Consider the following 27186-nt stretch of genomic DNA (forward strand, 5'->3'; position numbering starts at 1 on the left):
CGAGCACACTTGCCCAAAGTCTTAAAAAAAAAAAAAAAAAGAAGAAGAAGAAGCAGCGTGCAGGTGGCAGGCTCACAGGTAATTTTCCTCTGCTCCTTCAGGTTGAACTTTAAGGGCACTGTGTTAGAGGCAGCCCTGGGAGTCCCGTTCTTTCGGCTGCAGCCAAAAGGGGAGGTCATGGGGAAATTCCGAGGGGGTCACATAACTGCTCAGTGGCACCAGCAAAGGAGCCCGGCAGAGACTGGTCCCATCCCCCACCCCCATGACACCTTATTTTCAGAGCCTTGTTTATCCTGCCAATTTCTCCCTCCTTCCCATCACTTCCTCCCTGGGGCCACCAGAACTCCCTCCGCGGCCAAAATTAAATCAGTAGCTGGATTCCTACTCAGAAATGTCTCATTCCTGGCTAAGCAGAACTAGGATTCTCATACTCTTTCCCACCCCCACCCCCACCCCCCACCACAGGACTGCACAGAGAAAGCCAGCAGGACCTGAGCTGTCATCAGTGACACCTTCTCTCTGTTTCATCCAGCAGAGAACGGCTAACCTGATGTGAGGCTGGCAAACACCCACGGGGAGAGTGAACCCATCTGTGGTCAAGAGATTTAAATAAACAAACAAACAAACAAAACAAAAACAAACCACTCAGACTGTCCTTGATTTTTCTGTGACAGTGACAAAAATGAGATAGATGGAAAAAGGGTGCCGGTACATGTGGGGGCACACGTATGTTCAAACGGCAGACATAGCTTATAACGCATCACAGAAATTCTCTTAGACAGATCCATAAATATCAGACTGAATCTGCACCCTTAGAAAATGAAAAAATTTGCAATTTTTGGAACAATTTAGGTCTCGTATTTTATTGCTTCTGCAACAAACTTCTTTATCATTTTATATCACATTTTGGCAAAATAAAGTCAACATTGAGTTGAACATGGCAGAGAAACCACCTGCCTGCCTCTCCCACCAAAAAACCTACCAAAAGGACAGTAAACATATCTTTCTAAAAGGACAAAAAATGTGTATGTATATATATATGTAGGTATCAGCAGACAAAACATCCAACTGACACTCAGATGATGGAAAGTGGAGAGATGGAGCTGATGATTTAGCTCCTAAGTGATGCTCAGAGGAGTTCCAACAAAACCTTCCCCTCTGAGTTTCCCGCTGAAGGGAAGGATGACAGGCAGGGTGGAACAGAGGATGAGGGTCCAATAAAGAGGAGGGATCTTGGGGTCTCAGGTCCCCTTTTCCTATCTACCCCAAGCGCCAACTAAGAGGTTTATTATCCAAAGAAAGATAACCAAGGACATCAGAAATGCCAGCAGGCACAATGAGAAACAGTGACGTGATCTGTATCTGCAAACCCAGCCAGAGATGGTGGGAATTAAGGAAAAGTGTGACTCCCCCACGGGACCCATATTCCCCTTCCTCCATCCTGCTTCCAGAATACTCATAGCTTATCCCAGGCTTATCGCAGGCAAGGCTGGCGGGATTTTTCTCTGGAGAATTTGAATGCATACACACACTAACACTGGAGGGTTTCCTCTGACAAGACCACCAGTCGCTGCTTCATCACTTTAACGAAAAATCAGCTATCGGCAAGCCCATCCACAGGCACAGAGATTCAGATCTGATTTTTTGTACCTTACTCTAAATACGTGCTCTTAATAACAGATAAAGATGAACAAATATTTAAGGAAAGCCTATAAAATCAAAGTCAGGACCAAAACACAAAGGAGGAAAATAAGCCTTGTGAAAACATCCAGATGTTGCAGGGAGCAGAGGAAAGTTTTTTTAAATCTGGAATTAATATCCCCAGAAAGAATATCATGTCTTAAAATATAGCTAGAGATGCTATGGGAAAAAAGCCAACAGCTCTTGGAAATCAACCATAGGGATAACTAAATTTTTTGTTTCTATAGTTAATTGAAAGGTTTATTTAAGGAAATGTCATAGAAAGGAGAGGCAAAAAATGCATGGAAATTTAAAAAGTAGAGAATTTTCTTAAATTTCCCAAATAGCAGGAATTACAGAAAGAGAATTAAAAGAAAAAGTTTTTAATTCAAGAAATAACCCAGACTGACAGGCAAGGGTCTCCAGAATAAAAAGAAAAACAAATGCCCAGCAGAAATAATTTTAAAAGGACCCACTCAGATATATGCCAAAAACTGTGAATCTTCAAAATATGAGATAGGAAGACTCTAAAATGTTTCAGAGAGATAAAGAAAAAAATAAATCACCTACAAAGAACGCTAGAAGACAATGAAGCAATGTCTTTAAAATGTCAAGAGTAATATTTTCAATTTTTAATTCCACATGCAATAAAATTCTCAAGCAAATCTAAGCTTACAGTAAAGAGACACCAAGAATCAAAAGAAATTTATCTCCCTTGCATCTTTCTGAGAAAGCTACTGGAGTATGTGTTCTATTAAAACAATGGGGTATACCATGAAATTAGAGGATGTGGAGTCCAGAAAAGAGTGGGTCCAGGAGTGAAGAACAGTAGTCTGTGAATGACGGCTGTGCACCAGGCCTAGAGTACAACCCACTGGCACAAGAGTTGGAGGCGGGGGGCTGCAGACAGTGCACACCAAGGAGAAAAGATGGAGGCACTGAATGTTTACAGGCTGTGTTTTAAAGTTTGGTAAAGAGTAGCTGCAGGAAAATTGGCAGGTCCGTTGAACTTATTTGCAAGAATTGAGCCATGGGTACACAGAAAATCATGAAAATTTTTAAGAAGTGAATTCTCTCCAGGAAAAACAGTTTCTGAAGGAAACAATCATAGGACAGTGCCTGGCTCAGCAGTGAAGACTCCATGCCATGCTAATAACAGGCACACCGCAGATGAGTTACCCAGCACTGTCCTACAGCCACGCTGGGAGCGGGAGGGGAGGAGAACCATGGTGAGACAGGGATTTGGAGAGCTAAGTCACTGTCTGCAGTAGGACGCACAGGGACCTTAACAGCCTTTCAGCCCACCATCCTGTCTCCAGATGTTCCACCCAGCCCACAGGGTCTCCCCAGACACTGAGGAAGGGGCTCCACCAAAATGAGGAAGAAAAACATGGAAATGGAAAGGCACAGGCTCCAGAAAACAGATTTCAGGAAGAGAAGCCAGGGAGATCCCTGAAGCTGACCAGGCCAGAGATCCTACGCCAGGTAATGGAGGCAAAGGGCACCCCCGGGGGAAGCATGGGGGAGATGGCAGGATGCTGACCAGGCCAGACCGGAGCAGCTCAGAAGACCTCCAGACAAATCACCCTTGAAGACTGGGGATAAAACAGGAAATATCTAAGCATCTGATGAAATTTGAATATACTGAAATAGATTTAGGCCAGAGGTGAGAATCATGGAATGAATTAGGTAAGTATATGGAAAATGAAGCAGAGGAAAAGCTAGATAGTTCTTAACTGCAGGGAAGGGAAAATAGGGCAAAAAATGGAAATAGCCATGGGATAAACATGAGCCACAAAGCTAACAGCACAGCTAAGTCATCAAGAGTCAGCTACAACAGCCTGACACCAAATACTCCTTTACCACGCGTTTGCTTTTTACTCCTGTGTAGCCGCCCGTCATTACCACTAAATATTATCAGAAAAAAATTAACTTGAATCCCACATTACTCTTTGAACCAACATAAATTTTTAAAAATAAACCATAAAGTTCTGGAAGAAGTTATGAGATTTAAAAAAAAAAATGCTCTCAGACAGAGGAAGCTCTCTCTAAACATGGCCTAGACCCCAGACGCTGCGGAAGCAGAGTGATAATGCACAGAGCCAAGAAGCAAAGTACAAAGTCGGACAAAGCATTTAAAATACATTTGACGGGGGAAGGGATAGCCCAAGTGGCAGAGCGCTTCCTTAGCATGCACGAGTCCTGGGTTCAATCCCCAGCACCTCCTCTAAAAATAAATAAACCTAATTCCCTCCCTCAGCCAAAAAAATTTTTAAATAAAATAAAATACATTTGACAAAGGGCTAATCTTCTCCATAGGCAAAGGAATTACTACACATCAGTAAGAAAAATATTTTCAAATAGAAAAACAGGCAAAGGACAGGAACAGGTAGTGGATGGAAAGCCAGCTAAATCCAAATGGCTTGTCAACATCTGAAAATGTGTCCAACCTCAACAAGCAACAGGAAAAATGCAAATAACAATGAAAAAAAAAAAAAAAAAAACCTGACATCTCACTGATCAGACTAGGAAAGGTGAAAACATTCGACATCACTGTGGCTCCTCTCTGGAACAGGTAGTGAAACACAATGATTAAGAGAGGACTCTGGATCCAGACGGCCTGGGTTCAAATTCTTGCTCACCACTGACTGGATGTGGCCCTGGACCGGGTTAAGTCAGCTCTGTGACCCCAGTTTCCTCGTCTGTACAGCTGTAACAACGCTAATACCTATAAGAGTTGCTCTGACGATGAAACAAGTTAATATCTAGAAGGCACTTGAAACAGTTTCTAGCACAAAGCACGCACTATGTAAGAATTAAAGCTAAGCGGGGAGGGTATAGCTCAGTGGTAGAGTATGTGCTTAGCATGCATAGGGTCCTGGGTTCAAACTCAGTACCTCCATTAAGAATAAATAAGTAAGCCTAATTACCTCCCTCCAAAAAAACAAGCCAAAAAAAAAAAAGTTAATAAAGCAAAAGAACAAACTCTTGAAGGGCAATATGGCAATATCTATATTAAAAGCAAACATACCCTTTGACTACAGACCCCACTTCTAGAATTTCTATTTCAGAAACACTCACAAAGAGACTTCAAGGATCTTCACTGCAGCATTGTTTCTGACAGCAAAATGTTTGAAACAACCTAAATGTCTATCGACAGGGACAACTTTACAGACACTTCAAGGTACCTCCATAAAATGGAATGTTATTTGCCAATAAAAAGAAAGAGGCAGATCTGTACACTAATATAGAACAATCTTCAGGGTGTCTTAAGCAAAGAGAACAAGATACAACACAGTATCCAACGTATGCCACCATTTGTGTCAAACATCTATGCATAAAATATTTCTGGAATGATACATTTTTTTTAAATGATGGGAGGTTATCATATAAAGGTCCTACCAAGCTTGTTTTAATGGGCAAGAATCATGAGTGATTCTTTCCAAAGTGTTGGAAAGTCTCTTCTCTTAAAGAGAGTAAACGTTCCACATGTAACTTGATTTTCGCTATTTGCTTAACAAATCTTGTTCCCACAGTATTGTGTTAAAACAAACTTCAGCCTGACAGAGTTCAAACTGCTGGGAACGTTGAATCAGTGCGGTTGCAAACCAAGGCCTGTTGGTCCACGTGCAGAACAGCCTGCTCATAATACCTTTTAATCCTTCAATTAACAATTTGTCTTAAAACACAGATACTGCTGCTCAGAAAACTTCATTTCCTTGAATGTCAGCATAATATGCCAGATTACAGTATAGTTTTAAATGTTTTAAAAGACAACAAACTGAACAATAGACTCAAAAGAATTTTAAATCAAACTAAACTTCATGGCAGTTTAAAGATGTAGGGTAGGATTCAAGGAAGACTCAGATCATCACTTGGGACGATGCTAAGAGCTGAAGCTCTTGGCCTGCCAGACGGGCTCTCTCTCGGAGAGACAGAGAGAGAGGTTCCTCTCCCCCAAGAGTAAATACGAGATAGCAGAGGAGGAGGCTAAAACAACAGCACTGAAGAACTCTTTGTCATTCTTAAAACAATTAAAAATATCAGTTCGTTTCCTATGAAACAAAAATCTCAGCTCTCTGAAAGGTTAATGACGCCTCCACTGGACTCATGGCAGTACGTAAAAATGCATATAAAGGGAAGGGCACAGGCATGTTACTTACTCTGCTGTGTGATCAAATACAAATCCAGAGTCAAGAGGGTCAATCTGAAGGCATCAAGAGACTTCAGCTTAAATTCACCCAGAGCACTCCAGACTTTCTGGCTCTTTCGGTCTCCAATTAAAATGCCGTTTTCCACAAGAGCCCCTGACATGCTGCCCTGTGGGTGGCAAGTGAAGAGTCCAGGTGTTCAACCAAACTCCGTAGGGTTAAAACAAACGGTCACTCCTCGCAACTGACCACGGCAGCCAGCCAATCAACAAACATCCATGGGGGCAAAACACCCACATGCCAGTTTCCTTGTCCTTTCCTTCCCTCCACTCCCCCACAATCTGAAATGCTATTAGGTCTACTCTTCACTAAAAGTAAGACTAGTTCTCGGATTTGGTGCCAATGGCATGACTCACAGTCAAGCCACCCAGTAATTTACTCAGAATTCAGCTCAAGGGGGATAATTACAAGTATTAGGACAGGCCATCCTAGGCTCAATTTATAGGCCACTAATGTAGGATATCATGGCCCCCAAAGAAGGCTTTTTTTTCCCTCTAAATGGGCATTTGTTTTTAAGATCTCGAAGCTCCTGAGTTGCAAGGCGCCTCAGCCATTCACAGAACATTGCTTAAGAATCTCTAACTTCACAAGAGGCTGGCCAAGCCCGTGCCCGAGACAGGCTGAAATCAAGTCCAGAAGCCAAAGGACAGCTACTCTAAAGTGGATAAACGGGGTCTGAGGGGATGGTGACAATCAAGGTTTGTCATCAATGTGTGACTATAAATTCAAGGCTTTTACAGACCACGGGGGCCAAACAGCCGGTGAGAAGGTCAGCTCAGGAGTGAGAGGTCCAAGGTAATTCTACTCAGAAGCCCCCAAAGGGGATCTCATTTTCCTTCCTTCAACCAAGACGTAATGACCACCGACCGCGGCCATGGCCTGTGCCAGGCAGCAGTCGCAAAGAAGTGAACAAAATAAACCAGCGTCCACAGATCCACAAGGGAAGGCACTTTTCCCAGCACACACCACTGAAGCGGGTCCCCAGTTCTCACCCACTCCCTCCCTGGGAGATCCTGCACCTTCTGCCACCTCCAAGCCGGCCAGCAGGCCTGCGCCTGGGCAGTCTGCACTGCCAGAAGCATCCATCCGAGTTAGATGTTTCCTTTAACAGTCAAGACTGTTCTGGCAACATTCCTCTCCGGTTCTATTTTCTAACTCATGAGGAAGGCTTCACACTTCTCACAGAAAGCAGATCCCACACCCCCTCCCCAAACACCAGAGAGGAAAAAAATCCAGCGGTAAAAGAGGCAGGAGCAGGGCGTCTTCCTGGCCCCTAAATCCTTCTAAGCAGGCTCTGGGAAATCTCCACGTGATAAATATTCAAAGGGCAGGTCATCTGGGGACCCCCCACCCCCCACTGTGAGCTCAGCCGCATTCCTCTGAGGAAAGGTCAACAGGAAGTGAACCTCAGAGACCTCTGACCTTAACCACATTCATTTAGGGACTACTGAAGCAACATTAAGGGGGGAGAAATTCACAAAACATATGTACAATATATTATACATTTGAAAACATTAAACACAGTAAAAAATCTAAAAGTTAAAGAAAATGCCAGATGTTGATAATGGGGGGTGGGAGGGTCTATGGGAACTCTATAATTTCCACTCCATTTTGCTGTGGACCTAAAACTGCTCTAAAAAACAAAGTGCATTTTTTTTTAATTAAGGAAAGGAAAGAAAACTATATAAGGCAAATATGAAGAAGAGAGCAATCTGTGTGTTTTTCCAGACTACTACTTTACTTTTCCAAGTTTCTATGATGATCCTATTATTTTTGCAATTAAAAAAAAGATAGATACAAAAGAAACAAGGTTATTTTTTAATGTTTTATGAAAAAAAAAAAAAGACTCGGTGAAACACAGCCAGTTCCCATGTGAAATACATTGGGCTAGCCTTGGGCTCGATTTAGGCCACCAAGGCCACCCAAGCCGTTCTGCAAGCATCGCATTGGAGAGGCCGGCAGCCACCCCCTGCGCCAGGCTGGCCTGCGCCTCTGCCCTGCACCGCAAAGGCTGGGCCACCATCAGAACTGCAGCATCTGCCTGCCAGGCTGGCATCGCGCAGGGGAGAGCTTCAGGCCCAGCTCCTATATTATGTGGCTTCAATTTAAAAACACATCTTCTTCCCATCCCGCACCCCCCACCCCAGCCCTGACATCAGCACCAAGCGACAAAACGCCAGCCTCGGTGACTCTAACAGGCTTTCATCAGAACTGGGCTTCCGTTTCTCAAAGCTGAACTTCGGTCAGTAAGCCGTGGTACCAACCACCATGGTGTCAGAGACAAAGCAACACCTTCAAAAGTGAAGCCAAGGACATGCCTTAAAGTCCAGTGACTCATTCCCCCAAAATGCCTTGAAAGGGAAAATAAAATAGTATCACAATGCCAAAAAGGACAAGGAGCTCCTCTGTTGGCTGACTGATGAGACTGTCCTCGTGCTGAGTCCAGGACCTCTGGCTGCCTGGGACCCCAGTCAGGCAAGTGAGGCACTCGCCTTGGGCACAAAATTTCAGGGGGGCACCAAAACACACAGTAACTAAGATTATCATTTTTAACAAATAATTTTTTTAAAAAACAAATGTAATTTTTAAAAATTCACAGTGTGGGGGAGGGTACAGCTCAGCGGTAGAGCACATGTTTAGTATGCACGGGGTCCTGGGTTCAATCCCCAGTACCTCTAAGAAACAAACAAACAAACAAATAAATAAACCTAGTTACGTGTCCCCCCCCCAAATTTAAAATTCACAATGAACAGAATAACACACTTTTAAATAAAGACCTGGTCTGACCTTGAACTTGCAAGATCCACCTCAGCTGCCCTAGCCTGGCAGGCTCAGTGATACCTGTACTAGAAGAGGACCCCAAAGTGAGACACAGAAAAGAGTGTGGGCTTGAGGAAAGCCTGATTTCACTGATCGGCTACGTGACTGTAGGCATGTTACTAATATTCGAAGTCGCTGCTTCCTCTTCTGTAAAATGAAGATAGTACCTTCCTCATTGAGCAAAAGACCAAATAAAAATATATGCAAAGTGCAAGCACACTGTCTAGTATATAGTATAGTACCTGGTATGAGACTGTAGCCCGTATCCTGATTCCAAAGAGAAGCCAGATGTGTTTGCTACGTGCTGTTTGTCCTTTTAGTGCGTACAGCAGACTTTCAAGCAATTTTCAGGGAATGGGTTCTGACGGGTTATTAGGTTTTCCCTACCATTGCCCTGCAGACAGACTTTTCTAATTGCATCTTCAGCCTATAGAACTGAAGGCCATTCCGAGCACTGAATGACGCCGGGGACGAGAGCCAGTGGGATGGACAATGCCCACCCTGGATATTTAGCTCCTGCATACAAGCAGGCAGGGGTACCCAGACAGCATGGCAACAGCGAGCGGGCAAACAATCTCTGCGTGTCTCAGACTCTCAGGAATCAAACCATCAGCACAGTTTCTTGTCCCTGGCAGTCCTTGCTCATTTACCTACCAGCCTGGAAGAAGCAACCGTTCCCTCGCCGTTCCCCTGCCACAGGCCTTAAGCCTCACCACCAACTCTGGACCTGGTAACACTGACACTGGGATTTATTTATGTGACCTTGGAATGACTATTCCCAGACCGTACCTGGAGTCTGAGTTCATGTTGATGAATTATTCCACCTCCAAAACAAAAGCATCCCACTGACCTGAAGCACAGAGTTCAGACAACCTTAAACTTCCAACCCACAAATAAAAAAATACCTTTTGATAATGTCTCCCCTAGAAGACCACCTCTCACCCAACTGTCATGAGCATCAATATTCCTGTTAGGGACCTTGGAAACACTACAAAGACTAAAATGATCTTTGAGTAGACGGTTTCAATAATACAGCAGGGGAAGACTTGCAATGCCCAAGTATGTCTCAGATGACTGTTTACATTTGTGGCCAGGCTTGGCTCAATTTGCAGAAAAAAAAAATCTTAAAAGGTTTTTCTTTTCTTCCATCTCTTGAAAAACAGTTTGTTTTTCTCATGTTAAATAATCATGGCTGGCTAATTATAAGAGCAATAAAAATTCATTATAGGCAGTTTAGAAAACACAGGAAAGTTCAAAGGAAAAAATAAAAACCACTGATATTATTCTTATCCAAAAAAAACACATAGGTAATACCCTCTTCTCAATGCACATGAACACATATACTTTACATAGAATTTTAAACATATGTGCTCATCTAAGAGTATAATCCCCAAAGAAGAGGCAGGTGACCCCCAGACACAAGAGAGTGAATGAAGAGAATTAAAGTAACAAATGATTACTGAGCACCTACTACATTCAGGGCACTTTCCCAGGCATCAGGAAAGTGGAGGGTGTGAAACACTTAAGCAGAAGTTGCTCTCAATAAATGGGGAAAGACTTTCTGAGCCTTTTTCCTGGCTCCACCAGGAAAGCTGTGTGACCTTCAACAAATCACTTAACCTCTCTGTGCCTCAGTTTCCTATTATACAAAATGGGGATTAAAAATCAGGGTGGTTGGGATGATCACATGAGTTTGTACATGTAAAGCCTCAGAATGCAGCCTGGGACTCAGAGGTGCTAGTTACGAGTTACTGCTCAAATAAATAAAAGGAGTTGGGGGGAGAAAAAAACAGGTACAAACACAGAAGGTCCAGGTTGACACTTGCGGTAGACTTTAGCCTTCAGAAAATCTTCTGGAAGGAGGTGGGCAGGGAACAGGTGGACATTGGAGCTGAGACAGACTGGGTAGAAAGCTCTTGCGTCCCAAGCAGAGGAAGCAGCAGGTGTAGAGATGGGAGGATGTGAATGAGGAGGGCTCCAGAGGTTTGTTTTACGAACGTCACAAACAGGAGCGTAGGGATGGGGCAGGGGGGCAAGGCAGGGTCAAGAGTGAAATACAGGAGGCATGGAAAGAAAATGGGGTAAAGACCCCAGATTTCCTTCAGGCACATTTCTCAGTTACAAAAGCAGTTCAAAGCAGCAGAGCTACATTATCCCACATCGCGATCGCTTCAAAAAGAAAGCTTTCTGGACTGTTTCGATAAAGTCAAAGGGAGCTGATTTATGTATTTTAAAATGACTTTTACAAGCAAGCATTTTCTAAAAACTCTATAAAGAGGCGGTGATGCAGTGAGCTAATGCTTCATACCTGCTCTCCAGACATCTCTAAACCCATCAATAATGTCTGTCCAAGCCCTTCCAGCACGACACAGCAGACCTCAAATAACATACTTCTTATTTGGGGGGTATTATTAAAAATAAAGACCTGAGAACCAAGTCAGATGAGGAATTTGGTCTTTGCTAATTCACAATGACTGGATTTCCCCATTTAGGAAAGGGAAAAAATAGAAAGAGAAAAATACATAGAAAAAAACACAGAATCTGAAAGTGAAAAGAGCTGTGACCAATACCTTTGCTAAAAAGAATGTCATTACTTGAGCTAAAAAAAAATGACACAAATGAACTTACTTATGAAACAGAAACAGACTCACAGACATAGAAAACAAACATATGGTTACCAGAGGGGAAAGAGGGGTGGAGGGATAAATCAGGAGTTTGGGATTTGCAGATACTAACTACTATATATAAAATAGATAAATAACAAGGTTTTACTGTATGGCACAGGGAACTATACCCATTATTTTGTAATAACCTATTTTGAAAAAGAATATGAAAAGGTGTATATGTGTGTGTGTGTATATATGTAACTGAAACACTGTGCTATACACCAGAAATTAACACATTGTAAACTAACTATACTTCAGTTTAAAAAAATGTTTTTAAAGAATGTCATTACATAATGTGTTAATCTTTGCAGAGTTAAGATTCAAAGCTTCATGGTTTAATAATACAAATAACATCTACCATGTCATGAGCTTTTTATAAATTGCCAGACAGTCCCTTTTTAGATATTATCTTCAATTCCCAAAAGAAATTCCAAATTCCCCAAATTCCAAATCTTAACAAATGCTGATCAAGACTTTCATAAGCAATTTATTTTAAATCCATGATTTGTGTCTCCATAGGCATTATTTTGTAGGTATTATTATCTTCATTTTTAAAATAAGAGAGGAAGCTGGGACTCAGAAATGCAGTGAATCTTGGGGACCACTCAGCTTTTCAGGGACCAGCTGGGATTTGAACACAGGTCCCTCAAGGCCCATGATGGCCAGCTTCCAAGATGGCTCCCAACGATCCCTGCCCCCGGCACCCACAATTCTGTGTAGTCACCTCGCACTGATCCACGGCTGGCCTGTGTGACTAAGAGTACTGTGGAAGTGACAATGTATGACTTACCAGCCTAGGTCACAGCGGCAGTTTCTACCTTGGTCTGCCCACAAATCACTCACTCTGGGAGAAGCTGGCCACCATGTTGTGAGGACACTCAAGCACCCGAACCGAGGAGCCCATGGGCTTTCTTGGAAACAGATCCTACAGCCCCAGCTGACATCTGTACTGCAAATAACCAAACCAGAACTGCCCATCTGAGCAACTCCCAGAGTCCTTCTCCAGAGAAACTGTGAGAGACAATATTTACTGCTGTCTTAAGTCACTCAGTTTAGGAGTAATTTGTCATGCAGCAGTAGATATTAATACATGCCCCGAAGCCTGTATTCCCTCCTCCACGTCTACACTGCGTTTCAAGTTGCTTCAGTAATTTTATCTTTTAATTCTTATCACTGCATATTCATATTGAGAATTAACAAGATACTCACTGAAATCAAACCTATATACACACATATCTCAGGTTTCTTATTTGCCTCTATTTCTTGCTGGCACTGTTACACACAGGGCCTCACATTTTATATACACAATTGCTCTTTCCGATCTACCTCATCAAAAAGCGGGCAGCTAACAGAGTTTGTTAAGCCTCTGCTAGATAGTCCAGGAAACTATCTAGTCATATCTTTGGTTAAGCCCCTTGTACAGGTGTTTTCTCAGCGTGTTTTGTTTAAAAAAATAAACAACCGTGCTGAAACCCCACTACACATCTATTAAAATGGCTAAAATGAAAAGCACTGACAACATTAAGTGCTGGTGAGGACCCCACTTCTGGGTGTCTGCCTGTGAGAAGTCACGCCCACATGGAAACCCGCAGGGGAAAGTTCCCAGCAGCCATGCGTTTACAGCCACTCTATTCATAACTGACCCAACTGGAAGCAACCCCAATGTCTTTCAACAAGGGAACGGCTACACAAACTGTGGCACATCCACACGATGGAATACGGCTCAGCAACAGGAGGGAAAGGAGGATGGATGTTCACAATGGCTGAGAAGTATCTCAAAGAGTAAGTGAAAGAAGCTAGTCTCAAAAGGCTACCTCCTCTGTGACTGCACTTATATGGTATCCTGGAAAAGAACAGTGACAGAGGGAAGATCAGCGGTTCACAGGGGCTGGGTAAGGAGAGAGGGGAGGGTGACACAAAGGAACAACGTATGGGAACTTGCTGAGTTGATCAGAATGTTCCATGTCCTGATTGTGGTGTTGGGCACACAAATCAGTCCAGGTGGTAAAACTTAAGAACAGTACACAGGGGGAAAAAGTCATTCACTGTACATAAATTTACTGTACATAAATGTTTTTTAAATTTTAACACACAGTTGCTTCCCTTCTAAAGCAATTTCAATTCCCTTTTCCCTTAAGAAGAAATGTATCTGTTAAACAACCTTCAGGGACTAGAGCCCTGTGGCTTTCCAAATCTTGAAAAAACAAATAAACAAAAAATGCTGATCAAAAGGACTTGTTACTCTAAGTAACAAGCAAATTACTTAGAGTCTGTGATTTGTATCTCAAGTGCCCAGTGTTTTTCAAACCATTCTATTCGTTATCTTCCTCTACAGCTGAGGACGAATCTCCCACCTGTATGTCCCTATTAAATGCAGTCTCACCTGGGAGCAAACAACCTATCAGGAGAACACAGGCAGACTCGCACAAGTTCTCAATAAATGTGTCCTGGGTGAGTGAATGGTGGGCTCATCCCTGAAGTCACAGGGGATTAGCTGCATCTGTCCCCAGCCTGTCCCAAAGGCATCCATCCGACAGCCTCTGGGAAAAATCAGCCCCCACTTTGGGCCACTCTCTGAGCACGAGGGTGACCATCCACTTAGACGCCCCCTGTTCCGGCATCCCGTGCAGTTAGCAAGTCCTTTCAGTATTGAAAATGTCTCAGTTTGGACCAAAAACTATATATGGTCCCCCTGAAGACAAGGATGTTTTGGACTGTTTTATTCACTGATGTGAATGTCGAGAATAGCGCCCTCCGGATAAAAGGTGCTTGACAGATCTGCGTTCAAACTGAGATGAGTTTTACTCTTTCTAACTTGGGAAAAGTTACTGAGAATTTAATGAGTTGTGATCTTCTAGTTGCGTAGGATCCTATGGTAAGATTTCCATTAATCCATCAAAGAAAGGCTCTTTTTTAAGCACTGGGAAGACAGGATAGAAGTTTGAGACATGGCTTCTGACCTCCAGAAACTAACACTGGTGAAAAAGGCAAAATTCACATGTCAGGAAGTAACAACGATGCCAGATACTCTGTGTATGAAACCAGTTACGCCACCGCCACTGGCACCACTGTCACCTCCCCCAGAGTGCCCTGGGAGCTCTCCAACATGTCTGTGTACAATCTCAAATGGTGAGCCAATGGAGTGGCGACATAGACATGGCTTTGACTGGGAATCTGAAAAACAGGCAAGACTCAGATGTGTCACAAATGGAGCATCTTCCTTCTCAATACATGGTTGTCTTGAAACAGCCCTGTTTGCTGGGGACTGATTAGGGCTGCCAGGAATTAACACCTTGGCTTACTAAGTGTTTCTGAACAAAAGCAGAGACAGGGGATCACGTAAGGGGTTGTCACATTGAGAATAAAATAATGCAGAGGCACCCCTCCCATCCCAGCCTGACTGGCGTGCTCCTGTATGGGCCAGTTTTGCTAGAAACTCACACCAAGCAAGTTCGATCTCTGCCCCTCTCCTCCCACTCGGGAAGGTGTGTGTGAGTACAAGTGAGAGGAACGGTGTTTGGGGATGATATCTAAGGAGGGAAAATCACTTATGACACCCGTCGAAGGGAACATTAGGTGAGATCCCTACTCTCGGTGCTCTCAGACAGCAACATTTATGTGATGGGAACCCGCCAGCTTCCGCACAGCCCTGGGAGGAGATGGACTGATGCCTCTCCTTCCTATTTCTTCCCTGCCAGTCCCTCCCCCAGGAAGTTTCTTCCCCTGGCAATCCTATCCATCTGGAAAGGCTACTGTGCCCCACCCTCATCCCATGCCTGTACACCCCAAACTCCCACACCCACCACAAGAGGGGTCCCTCAACTGAGCTAAACAGCAGTCCTTCCCTGGAGGGGTAGGGACAGGGGGTTCAAACTCCACTAGGGGATTCTCCATCACAGCAGGAGCGGTACGAGTGCTTCATCCAAAGGAACAGAACCTGCGCAAAGGTGTGAATAGTTGTTCACGTGACTGGAGGACCACTTGACTTTTAAGGCAGGGCCATGGATATTCTACTTCCTGCGATGTGCAGGACAGCCCCACCATCCCCAGCAACAGTCCCAAAGTGCCAGTAGAGAGACCCAGAAAAATGAAGCCAATACCCAGCAAAAAACAGGACATGGTGAGGGCAACCCCAGAAGGCTGGCATCTTTGGACCCTCATCTCCACCTGAGATGACCCACCTCTCCCCTGTCTGGGGTGAGTACTGAGAGCCACAAAAGTCCCCTATTCTGCTTCATATAGCTCAATCTGAGCATCTGTCCTTGCAACAAAACAGACCTTCTTTCCATAGATTTATGTACAGATGATCACTGCAGCCAAATACTGCAACCAAAAATTGCCCAATCAAAGGCAGCGTTATACATGCTATGTAGAGCCACATAGGGGAATATATAAAGACATAAAACATTTTCATTTCAAAGAAAACTCAGTATGGAAAATACTTACACAATGTTAAGGGGAAAAAACGGCTTCTAAATGGACATGCATCACTCTCCCAATTAAAAAAAAAAAGTATGTTTGTGTGTATAGGGAAAAATACTAGGAATACATTGAATATGCCAAAAGTCAAATGGAAATAAACCAAATTTTAATTTTCATAAATTTTGAGTGGCAGGATTGCAAGGGATTTTCACTTTCTGTTTTATACATGAATACTTTTCTAATCCTGTTACAATAAACAGACTACAAAGGGAACATTAAAATAAACAAACAAGCTAACAAACCAAAACTTCTGTATTGAAATGAAACGCCACTTCTAACTAGAATCTACTGCCTTGCTATCCTGACTCCTTCCGTTACTATACTTTGTGCAAGGCTCTTGTCATATTCCACCTTTTCTTATAATTATCTAGATATTTCTCCCATTTGGTTCAGATGCTACACTGACAGCAGGGACTGAGCCCTATTTCTGTGGCACCAATGGTAACTAGTAATTCAACACAGTTGTTCGATAAATATCTGCTGAATTGATACTCCACAAGTGAAGTAAAAATAAAAAAAGCAATGAATATGCAAATTACCCTGGTCACATGGCCATCTTGATGCTAAGGGGGGGAATGATCAAATTTGGGTTTTTTGTTGTTGTTTTGATGAAATGTGGGCAGTTTTATTTATTGTAACAGAATATATATTTTTTCCTGCCTTCCAGTTTTTTTTTATACATATACATGTATTTATTGAACTATAGTCAGTTTACAATGTTGTGTCAATTTCTGGTATATAGAATAATGCTTCAGTCATACATGAACATACATATATTCGTTTTCATATTCCTTCCCACCATAAGTTACTGTAAAATATTGAATATAGTTCCCTGTGCTGTACAGTATGAACTTGCTGTTTGATCAGATTTGTTTTTAAAAGTCGTATCAATTAAGTGAAAACAGAGAATAACTATTGCTGTATACTCTGCAAGTTGTTTACTTGGATATTTTACACCTGCTTTATTTGCTTGGATTAATATTGAGGTTATTATGAAACCATTTAACTTTTCTTTACAGGTTCACAAATACATATGTTTAATTTTTTAATTTGGTAAACCTCTGGTTTATCCAAATCCTGACATTTCCGAGCAGCCCACTCCACTAATAACATTGGCCCCACCTAAGATCTGATGTCAGAGGACCAAAAGATCCTGTAGGATTATAAAGGAAGATATTAATCTCTCATTAATAATGTCCTCACAAATCTCCTAAGCAATATTAAACGTGCAGATAAATGCCATTCTAGGTTGACAGAAATGGCAGGTACTGCCATCATTTGTTCTCTTAAAGAAATAAAACATTATTGTCAAGTATGTCCTGTGATCCCAAACCCCAAATGGTCAATTCTAAGCAGATGTCCTGCAAGGCCATTTTAAGAGGAAAGGTGAAGTTCATGCAGACTCAGTGACAAGATTTGCACTCGCCATCAAATATTTAAAGTCCTTTAAAATAGTTCATTGCTTTCAATGACCTGATATGATCACAAAGTCACTTTCCACATAATTAACAATAAGAAACTCATTTTCTCATAGATAGTATGAAATGGCAGATGAAAGATAAATCAGTCTGCCAACATGTTAGAATGGCTATCATCAAAAAGACAAGAAATAAGTGTTGGCGACGATGTGGAGAAAAGGGAACCCTCCAGCACTGCTGGTGGGAATGTAAATTGGTGCAGACACTATGGAAGTCAGTATGGAGGCTCCTCGAAAAATTAAAAATAGAACTACTATACAATCCAGCAATTCTACTCCTGGGTATTTATCCAAGGAAAACAAAAACACTAATTTAAAAAGATACATGCACACCTATGTTCTCTGCAGCATTATTCAGCCAGGACATGGAAAAAACCTAAGTGTCCTCTGAAATGACTGGATAAAGAAAATGTGGTGTATATATACACACACACACACAGTGGGACATTACTCAGCCATAAAAAAGAATGAAATCATACCATTTGTGACAACATGGATCGACCTAGAGGGACTTAAGATACATGAAATAAGACAGAGAAAGACAAATGCTGTGTGTTACCACTTATATGTGGAATCTAAAAAAACAAAATGAATAAATATAACAAGACAAACAGACTCATAGATACAGAGAACAAACGAGTGGTTAACAGGGGGAAGGAGGGTGGGGTGATGGTCAAAATAGGGAAAGGAGATTAAGAGGTACCAACTACAAGCTATAAAATAAATATGTCACAGGGATGTAATATATAGCACTGAGGATATAATCAATAATATTGTAATACTGTATATACTTTGTATAGTACATAATCTATAAAAGTATCAAATCACTATGTTGTACACCTGAAACTAATACAATATTGTCAGTCAACTATACTTCAATGAAAAAAAAGAAAAACATTTAAAAAAAAAAGTCTTCCAGTTAATGTATCAGTCAAGATGCTTTGGATGGCAATAACAGAATTAGAAAGTAGGTAAATTCATTGTTTAATGCACTAAGTCCACGTTTGCATTATTTAGTATACTAAGCTCCAGGTGCAGCAAGGTCAGTGACTCAGGATGCCCACATGAACTCTGCTTTCATCTTTCAGTTCCATCATCTTCCTGCCTTTGTCTAAATGCTAATCACAACATGGCTGCTGTAGTTCCAGGCATCACACTCAGTCCAGTCCTTGGGGCTCTCTTTAAGAGCACAGAAACATTCCCCAGATCCCTCTTCAAAGACCATCCAGATGTTGGAGGCTTCTAGGAAGGATCCTGCTTAATGACAAAAGATGCTTGAAGAAGGCTGTGCCATCACTGGCCTGACAATACCAAATGTGTGAGAGTAAGACGCTTGGAGTGGCTGCAGCCATTCTCCATAACAGCTAATTAGGCTACAGCAGCCTAATTAACCAGTAGGCAACAAGCCCAAGTACAAAGAACAACAAGCTGGGATGGCGGGGTGGAAGGACAGAAAGAACCTGGGTCCTTGGTGCTACTGGGAGCTGAGACACTGAACAGGGAGCCCCTTCCCTCTTCTTATTACTTGAGGCAACTAATTATCTGATGGCTTACACTGCTATAGGTCAGACATTCTACCACTTGAAGATAAACGCACTCTTAAAGTTTTAGGGAAAGAGTACGAATAACCTGCCCAACATCTCCAAGGTGGACAAGACACAGAAGGGCAGCTCTGTCTGGTTTCAATACCTATTTTCCAGTTCTCCTTACCTTTGCTACCATCCTCTGACTTCTGTATTCTAAAAAGTCATAGGGCTTTCATTACACACATTTTAATCAAGTCAACCAATATGTATTTACCTTCTACGGGCAAGAGGAACAAAAATGAGGAAAACCTACTTTCTGACCTGACAATGTTTGTTCTCCAGTGCAGAAAATGAAGGGAATACAGAGCAAGATAGAATTCATGTCAAAACAGAGAAACTAAAGTCCTTTTACAACCATTTAAATGTGCCATTCTGACCTCTTTTTAGAATGTCACATCTTCCTTTTACCCAGGGCCCCATTTTTGTTTTGATTTCAAAAATATTTATTTCTCACAATCCTTCTGTGTGCTAAAAGAATACCACTCAACTTTGAATTTTGGAAAGCTGTCTATTTGATCAGAATCTTAAATACCTTGTTTCCCCAGGTTTTCAAAATAAGCAGGGATTTTTGTTTTGTTTTGTTTTGTTTTCTCATTTCTGTGTCTTTTCAACTCAGTGTTAGTTAGGAAAGAACAAAACTGCCCTATCCCCATCGAGTAAATGGAGTTTGACCTCTTGAGCAGAACATTAGTTAATGTCTTACATACAAAAATGTTATTTTTCCAAAGCTGAATAAATCCCCTGACCTTTAATAAGTTCAATAATTAGACCATGTACAACATTTCCTAATAACTTCTGCTCTTTGAAAGATACCATTCAAAAAAGGAAGAGATGAAAAAAAAGACTGGTGAAAGCATTCACAAGACCTAGATCTAAATGAACTTGCACGCGGAATACGTACAGAACTATAACCGTAAGATAAGATGGCGTTAAGTCTGTGCAGCTTTCTGTACGTCAGTTATACTCAAACGCTATATAAAACAATCAGACAAAAACAAAGAAAAAGAATAAAGTTCTAATGGACATATCACGAAAGAAAATATACAAGCAGCCAAAAAGCACGTGAAAACCTATCATTTCCCTATCAGGGAAATACAAAACAAAACCACAACGAGATATCACTACACATCCAGCAGGATGGCTAAAATGAAAAAGATGGGTAATTTCAAGAGTTTGTGAGGATTACAGTAAGTGGAACACTCATATAATCATTGGTGGGAATGTTAAACTGTACAAACACTTTGGAAAACAGATGGCAGTTCCTTATAAACATACACTTATTATAAGGCCTAGCAATAAAAAGGAAAACAGAGCTCCACACAAAGACTTGTTCACAAATGTTCATAGCAGCCTTATTCATGACAGCCCCAAACTAGAAACAACCAGTGTGTTGGCCAAGGGGGACTGGATCAACAAACTGTAGCACATTCAGACACTGGAATACTACTGAGCAAGAGAAAGGGATACTGTGACAAGAGGACAAGAGGACAAGAGGGAAGAGTCAAGAGTGAGGTGGGGGAGGGGCAGATGGAGGAGGAGAGAGAGGAATACAAGTAGAGGAGAAATTCCATCTAGACACAGAAAACCTGCAGAATTCCCAAGGGTTGTAAAAGCAGCCAGAGAGAAAAGATAGACTATTTACAAATAACAACTAACCTGACAGCCGACAGGCGCCACAACAATGGAACCAAAACAGAGTTGATTAACACAGGAACAACTACCTAGAATTGCACACCCAGGTAATTTATCATTCCAGGACAAATTTAAAGGCACATAAAAACTGAGGTTACCCCCAACAGATGTTCACTAACGGAACTTCTCAAAAAAAAAAAAAAAAAAAAAATCTCAGGAAGAAGTAAAGTCCTCCCCAAAGCGAATTTTTCAGGTAGGTTTTACTTTCTTCTTCATGCTTTCAGTGCCTTGGTTTTTTTTTTAAATGAGCCTATATCTTTTTTACAATATTACCTAGCTTTAAAGGTTAGTTGAAACTGTGAAATTAGAACAAAACAGAAATGAAATCAGATATCAAATTTTCAAATTCCTGGAACAGAAACCTGTCAAGGCTAATATTAAATTCCTCTTAAAAACCTTAAAGACTAACTTGAAAGGACATGAAAAATGAGGTTTACTTATTCACTCAACAAGTATTTAGCAAGGGTTTGCTATGTGTCAGACAATATACTAGATCCAGAATTAACAGAATGAAAACAAAAAAATTAAAGTTGTCATAAAACTAGATTGATAAGTCTTCTCTTAAAAGATACCTTTATGGAAAGTCCAAAGTCAGCATATATGACAAAGTTATTCCCGTGGTGAGGAGTATTATCATAATAGAGAGTTAAAGGTAATCCAGTTTGACCTGAGGCTCTTTTGTTTGAAAATCCATGCACAAATATGACCATTTTCCATATGAAATTAATTCATGTAAATGATGAATTCCCACCTTAACTCAATTGCCAATCCTGCCGTTTGTCTATAATTTGTTCCATGTTAAATAAGAAAAAACTGCCTTTGTGAGTTGAGTGCATAGGCAGCACTGAGCATGCGCTCACTTTTCTGTTTGGTTACACTGTACCGATGGTCCCTGGCTTATTTCACAAGTATCAAAGGCTTAGAACACTCTTATTTAATATGTATCAATTGTATGCTTTTGCTTAAAGTATCCACTTGGCAAAAGATTTTTAACTGACTTAAACCAGGAGGAGGACAGCCTATAAAAAGCTAGTTTCTCCACTTTAAAATAAACATTTTCTGGGGGCTTTTTGATTAAAAACAAAGGCGGCATTTGGCATAAAAGGACTGGCAAAATCAGTATTTCAAGTAATTTGAATGGAAACCATTGGGCTCTGATCTGCCTGGACATGTGGAAATGGTTAAGGCAGTAACCTGGCGGAAACAGAGGGTGAGGGGGCTATGATGAAGTGAGGCCACAGCAGAAACTCTAACCGTTAAAAAGCAAGAGAAAGAGTTGGCCCACTACTTCCCATACAATAATCAGCCCTGGAGAGCCTTCCTCTCAATCAAAAGCACCAATTAATAAGAGAGGCACAGCCACAGGAACCTTCAAAAGCCCACCCTGTCTGCTCCCAGGCAATGGTAAGCAACACCTAGAACACCTGTGCACTGAAGCAGCAAGGACTCAAGTGACTGCATCTGGGGATTACATGGGCCCCTCCCTTATCTGCAGTATCTTCAGTTAAGAGGGGCAAGTGCATTTCTCAAAAACACTAGGCACTTGTCTGCAATAAGCAAGGCCAGTTACCAAGGGTTTGTTTAAAATGCCCGGTTCACCATACTTATTAAAGCATTAACCAGGTACCTTACAAATCCACACTTTCCTCATCCTCTGGGAAAGTCACAATGCCGTCTTTCCTAAAGAGTGTTCAGCATGCAAAAAACTGGGCTCTCGTCTCTCCTCCAGTGTTCTCTAACACCCTTAAGGATGGGGAAAGGTTTTCTTTTTCAAAATCTGTCATAGGCACCATTCTTATAAATATATATCATTTTCCAAATGAATTAAACTCCTATGCTCAATGAATCTTAGAGGATGACTTCCACCTAAGGGGGGAAAAACTAACCCTTTCAATACTATATTCAATTCTTATCTTCTTAAAAACCATTTCCTTGGACAGTTTCTTTCATGAAAAGCAAAACAAAAATACTCAGCCAGGTTCCTCATAGTTCTTAACATGATGTAACTGCAATGCACTAGAAGAAAATGATCCAGGATAGATTTTTAAATCTTCTTTTGGTAAATTTGGCCTCAGAGTAGCATTAGTATTCTATTATGACCTAAGGAATTAAATCCCTGTATAAATTCCAAGAAGAGACTATCTATGTGAAAAGGGGCATTAAAAACCTAACTTCAGGATTCCCTCAGGGGGAAGAACTCCTTAAATGAAAAGGCACACTCTAACTCATGGGCAGGGGAAGGCTACCAAATCTGTGACCCTACTGAGAACGGCTACATCATCACCGAGTATTTCAAGGTTCTCATCCACATAAAAGAAAGAAGAGATTCTGGGAAGCACTGGGCTAACAGCTTACTATTTCCACCAACACTTCGCCCAGAAAGCCAGCCACTGGCCAATAATGTATCTATTTATTCTACCCAGAAGCAGATCTATTAGCCAGACATTCTAAAAACACAAACGTTTCGTTGTGCTTGGAATAACTCCAATATTGGTGCCTTGCTGCAGAACGATGCTGCAGGAATATAAAGTGAGCCATGTGGATGCCGAACCCACACATGAAGTGCATCGTTAGAAACTGTCAAATCCAGAAGACCAACCCTTTGGAAAGGCTGAGGTTAAATCCCCAGCCAGAAGAAGGCTGTGGAATGTGGGAAGAAAGCCAAAGGTGGGAGACTTCAGAAGGGCCCCTGCCTGATCACAACAACGAGGGCAATTTTTAAGGCACAAGCCCCAGAGCTCTCAGGACCAAAAAGGCCTTTCTTCCTCCAGGCCTGTTTAGACTGAATAAGAAAAGCAAGACAATGCTGGAGGATGTTCTGAAATGGGCTTGGCCAAGTCACCACGTGCAGAGCACATTAAACATAACCCACTGCTAGTCCGGGCTTTGGACTCTGCTGAAGATACTGCCTGCTGGGTGGTGGAGATGGGGTCCCCAAAAGCCAAGGCTCAGGGGGAACCTGAAACAGAGGAGGGCGAGGCTGAGCAAGTCAAACCTGGGAAACTAACTAGGAAGACATTAACAACTGTAATAAAATGAAACAGCCAGAGGCCACCATAGTACTCCAGAAGGCTCGGAGACAGGCTGAGCCGGCTAAACTATTCCAGAAGAGAGGCAATCTCTCCACATCACAAGGGGCTGATCTGACATTAGGGTCTAGGTTTCTTTGTGAGCTTCACCTCTCTCCTTTCTGGGGAATCCTGCACAGACTCCAGCTGGGCTCCAACTGCCATAAACGAAATCCAGATTGGTTATGGGGAACTCATTTTTCCCCTCAAATAAAACAGACACACACACACACACACACACACACACACACGCACTCTCTCTCTCTCTCTGTCTCACTCTTTCTCTCTCTCTCTCAAAGGTCTGGCGGAATCACAAAGCTACAGTTTCCGGAACTTAAATCATTAAACCACAATCAGAAGTTGTTTTGAAATGCTCACCACAAAAATCTGTGTCCTTTACGTAAAAAAGAAAAAAGACAAGAAAATAAGAAGAAAGAAAGGAAGAAGAAGAAAAAAAACTTTGCTCTCCATAAAGGCTGGCGGTAAAGAACAAAATCTAACTTAGACAGAGGGTGTGTTCCTCTTTGTCACCCACTGGGGTCCTCGCGCCGTGCGTGGGCGAACCGCGGACACCCGGCAGCCTGGTGGCACCCGAGCCAACAGCCACCACCCTGGCTCTCGGTCGGCCTCAGGGCCGAGATTGCGGCCGGAGGTCCGGAAGCGGCGTCCGGCGCTGTCACCGTGCCGGGTGGGATAGGAGGAAGCGGGGGAAGGGCGCCCCGGGGTGGGTGGGGCGAGAGGGGACGCGCGCGGAGCTCGCAGACCGACTCCGCGGAGGGTGCAAAGGGCGGCGCGGAGCCCGGAGGCCCCCGAGCTCCGGCTATTGTTGCAGGGGCTGCCCCGGGCCCGGCGGGCTAGTCTCCCGCCTTAGTAGGGGACCCGGATCTCACCCGCCGCCACCTCCTCGGAGCAAGATCCGAGGGCTACGCAGCCACCTCCACTCGCGCCCAGGTCGGTCGGCTCCAGGTGCCCGACTCACACAAGTTGCCGCCCGCCCGCCTGCCGCGGTCATTGTTCCCCGCGCGCCTCCTACCTCCACGGGGCAGGCGGCTCTGCCTTCCACTCCCGGCCTCCTGACTCCACAGCTCCGAGCCCCGGGCGGCCGAGGGCGCGGCGGCTCCGGCTGCGCGTGCAGCGGGGGCGCTCGGCTATTAATACCCGCGGGCGGCGGCGCGGACGCGCTAGCGGGGCTGGCGGTGGCCGGCCGAGGTCCGAACCATCAAAGGTGGCGCGGGGCGGAGGGGAGGGCGGAGCAGGAGGGGTGGGTGGGGAGCGGGCTCAGGGTCGCCATGGCCGCCTCGACGCCGGGCCGAGCGGCACTCGCGCGGGGAGGAGCGGTGCAAAGCGGGCGGCGGCCGCGTCTCCGCCCCGCGCGCCAGCCGAGCGCCCGCAGCCCTGCGCCCGCGCCGGCCCCGCCGCCTCCAGGCCGGCGAGCGGGAAGTGAAGGCGGGCGCGCCCCTCCCCGGGCCTGGGCCGGCCCCTCGGCGGGGGGAGCGAACCCGGGCCCCGCGCAGCCCGAGCAGCGGGGACGGCAGGAGAGCCACAGCCCCCTCCAGCGTCCGCGCCTGCGACCTGCGCGCCGGCGCGCCCCGCCCCTCTCTGCCCCGGGGGCAGGTGCGCCGCGGCGCTCCCTGTCCGGAGCGCCCCTCCCCGGCCCGGCGAGCCCACCTCGATCCGCGCCTTACTTGGTCCTGCAGCCGGGGCCGGTCTCCCCGCGCGGCGCCGCCAAGCCGAGCGCAAGAAGCACTGAGGAGTGCGCTGCGCCACCACGGACGCGCCAATCCTGCCGCTGGGGTTGAAGGCGAGATAAGGGGAGCGGGAGACAAGCACACGGGCAAAACCAGGAGCAGCTGGAGGGCGATCGGCGGCGAGGACTCGGCAAGTCGTTGTTGAGGTCGTGCAAGGGGGAGCCCCGCCCGTAGGTCCACCTAGGACTTAAACTACGTTGTCGCGCGAGCAGCAGCGCTTGGCAGGGATCCACGGGCACCACCCCCTCCCCGGGGCCACAGGAGCAGGCTTCCGGCACCACCCTGGGCTGCGAGGGACTTAATCCCGGAGGGGCAGTTGTCACCTCCCCCCTCTACGGCTCAGCGTCCTCCACCCCGGCGAATCCCCCCGACAATCCCCACCCTCCACTCCCCGCCTCCCGGGACCGGAGGAGTGCCCCGCGGGGGAAAGGAGTGGAATAGGTTAGGAACTGTACGCAGATTCTTGTTCGCCTTCGGGGTTCCTGGAATTCGTTGGAGGAGGGAGCAAGATCCAGGACCGAGCAGGCAGGGAACTAAGGAAGGGGAAAGTCATTGTCCCCACCCTCCAGCTGGGAGCTGAGGTTTACTATCTCCCTACCCCCTTCCTCGGCCCCTGGTCTTGCCCTGTTTTCTCGCTGGGGTGGACCCTCTACGCTGGAGGGAAAGGGCCAAACGTCAGCAGGTTGGAAACAAAACCGACCCTCTTCTAGATCCCGAGGCTAGTGGGCCCCCACCCCTGATGGCTGCTGGCTCCTGAATCCTGATCTTTTTGGGCAGTAAAGAGGTTTTCGACCTCCAGCCTGGAGGCAGTTTTCTGCAGGAGATCACAACTGAACTCAAAAGAGAAACAGCGCAGGGGACCCGTGGAAGAGTGGGTTAACACAAGAACAGGGTGACTTAGAAGTATGGTGGTGCTTGTGCGTAGCTGGTATGGGTCGTTTCTGGAGCAAAGAGCAGAGGAGCAAAGAGACATATTTTGAGTCTGAGGTACAAAACTGTATTTTTTTTTTAAACGCCAGTATATCTGGTGAAGTTGGAAGTAAAGAGGGTCATATGGGCCTCAAATCTAAAAAGAACAGCAGATGGGCAGTTTGTGGTTGAAGAAAAGATATTGTGGGTTGGAGGTTTGGCTCTGTTCTAAGCAGCTGTGTGGCTCTGGATAAACCAGAGAGCAGAGGTTTCAGGCCAGTGATTCTCTAAGGGTGCTTCCCAGACCTGCAGCAGCAGCACCTGGAAACTTTAAGAAATGTAAATTCTTGGGCCCCACACCAGACCTGCTTTCGCAGGTTCTCCAATCTTTATGGGCATCAGAATCGCCTGCAGGACTAATTCAAAGACCCACTGAATCTGAAACTCCCTTTCCCAGAGTTTTGGATTCAGGAGGTCTGGACTGAGGCTTGAGGGTGTGTGTTTGAAACAGGTTCTCAGGCAGTGCTGGGCCCACACCTTGAGAACTACTGGGATTAGGGTACTGGGTCTCAGAATCACAAAATCACCTAAGATTTTAAAAACTCTCAATGTCAGGCATCACCCCAGCTGAATATACCAGGATTTCCAGGGTTGGAACCCAGGCATCAGTATTTTAAAGTCCTGTAGGTGATTCCAATGCCTGGCCAGGTTTGTGGCAGACCTGGAGATCATGGTAGATGCAGATTTTGGTTTAGGAAGCTTGAGACATGATATCTCCAACAGGCTCTCTGGTGCAGCCTTTATGTTTACTAGTCCAGGCACTACACTAACTAGCAAGCAAGGTGCT

At 44.3% G+C, this 27186-nt stretch overlaps 1 protein-coding gene across 5 annotated transcripts in view; it reads right to left on the reverse strand.

Annotated features, from left to right (window-relative positions):
* Positions 1 to 25576, reverse strand: part of FARP1 (FERM, ARH/RhoGEF and pleckstrin domain protein 1) — a 277276-nt gene extending 251700 nt beyond the window's left edge. For 3 of the 5 annotated variants that reach the window (XM_031466240.2, XM_064493015.1, XM_031466236.2), the window contains exon 1: positions 24716 to 25032. The gene's annotated coding sequence lies outside the window, so the exon portion shown is untranslated. Of the gene's footprint in view, positions 1 to 5843; positions 5963 to 24715; positions 25033 to 25367 lie in introns of those variants that run through there. The other 2 variants (XM_064493014.1, XM_031466237.2) reach the window with 2 other exon arrangements.
* Between the last annotated feature and the right edge of the window lie 1610 nt (positions 25577 to 27186).

This window comes from Camelus dromedarius, chromosome 13 (assembly GCF_036321535.1).
Source record: "Camelus dromedarius isolate mCamDro1 chromosome 13, mCamDro1.pat, whole genome shotgun sequence".
NCBI lineage: Eukaryota > Metazoa > Chordata > Mammalia > Artiodactyla > Camelidae > Camelus > Camelus dromedarius.